We start from the raw sequence: 3,202 nt of genomic DNA, 5'->3' as shown, positions 1-3,202 counted from the left end.
TCAATCAGGAAGATTATAATAAAGTAAGAATGGGATTGTTTAATTCAATTTTTCATCAACAATGTTCCTCAAAGGGTGAATTCATCATTTTGTGGGGTTTGAAACTATTGACCACATCTTTGAAAGAAAAGGAAAATATCATATGGCCACTTGTCAAGAGGTTAAATATGTTATACACACACAAATAGAGTTGTGAATTTAGCTCGTAGTACGTTGATCACTCGAAAACTGATTCGAATTTTAGCTTGGATTGAGAACGGATCGAAATAAATGAGCCTAGCTACGAGCCAAAATTTTGGATATAATTTTTTTTTGAAACAATCCTAGTAATGTTAGGGCCATGAATATAGTGAATTTAGCCCAAAGATCGTTAATCGCTGCAAAATTGATTCAAAATTTTGGCTTGGATCGAGATTGGATCGAAATAAACGAGTCAAGCTATGAGCCAAAATTTTTGTTCGAATTTCTTTCGAGCGGATTTTGACCGATCCGGGTCTGGCTCGAAATCGAATCCTTAACAAACCTACACACACACGCACACGGATATATATACATATATATATATATATACATATGTCTGCAGATGGACGACTTTACTAAATACAAAGAAAACTTTTCAAACAAAGTACTCTTTAAAACAGTATGATATGAAGAAACTGATGCATTTGATACTTGTCTCCACAAGTAAATACATAATAAATAAACATCAATTCATTGCAATGACTACAAAGTTTCGTCGCCCAGCCAATCTGAAATTAGGCTGGCCAAGATTGTTGAGTATCATAAAACCAGCATTTACAAACTATCACGTCTCTTACAACAAAAAAGGTGTAATAGTTTACATCATCTGACAATCAAGTTGGAATTGCCCAAGTGTTAAAGGATGGGATAGATATTCCACCAAATTAAGTGTAAACAAACAATCAAGCCAAGCACCATATAAACCTGAAGTGTTTGTGTTATATTTCTACACCTTTTACAGTTTTCTTACAATAATAATCATCACAATATTAAAGTTATAAGTCCAAGCATTCTTCGAAGTCAAGCCAAAAGGTTGGGTAAGTCAAGCCAAAAGGTTGGGTGAGTATGCCGCAATTCTGATCTAGATAGATCCATCGAAGCGGAAGAATGTAAAATTTCCCCTAGAAATTTTAACAGCTAGACGAAAAAGTTACCAAAAACAATTACACAACAGCATGGCAATGGATATACCTATCAGCATAAATGCAATGATTTCTTGTACATGCAAGCGCGAAGTACATATTCCAATACGCTTACGAATGACCTATCCACTAAAAGAGAAGTTGGCAGCTAAATGGTTGGAAAGGATTACCCGCCAGCGCATGGGATCTTGACAGAGACTGGAACACAGAAGACTGCTGTGAACAGTGTCAGGTGCACCGCCGTGCGACCATCGGTCTCTCTCTCTGTCTCATGGACAACGAACAATACAAATCCATGACCGAACTCGAGCAGCCGTTTGGGATTGAGGGAGAACCTGAGTGAGAACGGCAATCGCGCTCAATTCTTTCCCACTGGGTAGATCGACCTCGGTTCCTTTTATTGTAGGGGACGGTTTACATAGATAGCACTCAATTTCTATGTATTTACATATCTAAAATTAAGGGGTATTTTATTATTTTAAAATTATTTTATGGATATTTTTATATGATATGAATGATTTGGAAGATATTATAGAAAAGTTGACGAACAATTTGAGGATTTGAGCAACTGTTTAGAAGAGGGAGAAGGGCATCCCTCTCAATTTTGTCTACCTCCCCATAATTGCTTTCTTTTTATGGTTTTACGTACATGGCACACAACTTCTACGTATTTGCATATCTGATATCTAAACTTCAATTTTTATGTATATGTCACCTTATCTATGCATAATAAAATGTATTTATTTATTTTAAAATTACTATCAATGTTATGAAAATTAGACTAGACATTGAACCGGAAGAAGGTTGAAGGTTCAATAGTTCAATCGGGCTTCAACCAGATGACGTAATAAATATTTAAATTATTTTAATATAATTTAAATAACAGAATAATGATCTTTTAATATCACTATTATGGATTCAATAAATAATATTTTAATTTAAGAAAATATTTTTGAATATTTTGAACAATATTATAAACAAAAAAAATTATAACATGATAATATCTCTCTTTTTTTTAATTTAAATATCTTATTTTTAGCCATCCGATGAAAATGAGGAGGCTAAAAGTGAATAATATTTGAACCGACCAGTTCACTGATTTTTCAGTTCAACCCCGGTTCTAACCAGTTCAATTTCAGTTCTATGTAGCAATGATTTTGAGCTTGCATCGAACTAGTAGAATGACTAGTTCACGGCTGAATCGGTTGAACCGACAGGTCCGGTCCGGCTTTTAAAACCATGGTTTCAGAAGTTGTTGAGATGGGCCCGGAGGGAGTCGTCCCTAAATTTAATCTAGTATCGGATCCTCCTTAGTAAACTCAAAGGTGAGGCTTGCGATGATATTGAGGATGATTTATCCGGGAACCTTTTCGATTTACTACACGTCTTTCTTGATGAGAATGACCTCCTTGGTGACGAATTGCACGATTTTGAGATGGCTTCTCGTCGAGTGATGATAGTGACCATAAACGCCTAAAGACTATGATTAATAATCTTGTCTCTTAGCTTGATGTTGTTGATCATCATGAGTCTACAGAGGCTCAAAAGATACTCGCAATCAATCAGGAAGATTATAATAAAGATGAGATAAATTCACTTTTATAGAGCAACAAAGCTCCTTTGATTGCTGATACGTCTAAAATATATAGTATTTTTAGACACATTTTTATACCTATTTTTTAGATATTGCACTTTAATGGAAGGTATTTTTTTATTTTTCTTTCAAGTACAGATAAAAAGGTGAAAAATGCTTAAAGGAGTGAAAAATGAGTAAATTTGGAGCAAATAGGTGAAAAATGTACAAAAGTGTTTTGATGCCTAAGTGCCGGTTAACTGAGAAGGCCACGCCTAAGTGCCAGAGGCCCCACTCTTAAGCGTCAGTGGCAGTTATTGGATGAGTAAATTTAGCTTCTGCAAATTATAAATAGATTTTTGTGGCACTTATTGGCTTAATAGGTGGTCACAACCACCATGGATGAAAATTACTGCGAAAGGATGCATCTTTTGGGGAAATACATCTAATCAAGACACATTTTGAA

The sequence above is a fragment of the Phalaenopsis equestris genome, unplaced genomic scaffold (genome assembly GCF_001263595.1).
Source record: "Phalaenopsis equestris unplaced genomic scaffold, ASM126359v1 Scaffold001014, whole genome shotgun sequence".
Lineage (NCBI taxonomy): Eukaryota > Viridiplantae > Streptophyta > Magnoliopsida > Asparagales > Orchidaceae > Phalaenopsis > Phalaenopsis equestris.
Note: the sequence above shows the minus strand (reverse complement) of the source record.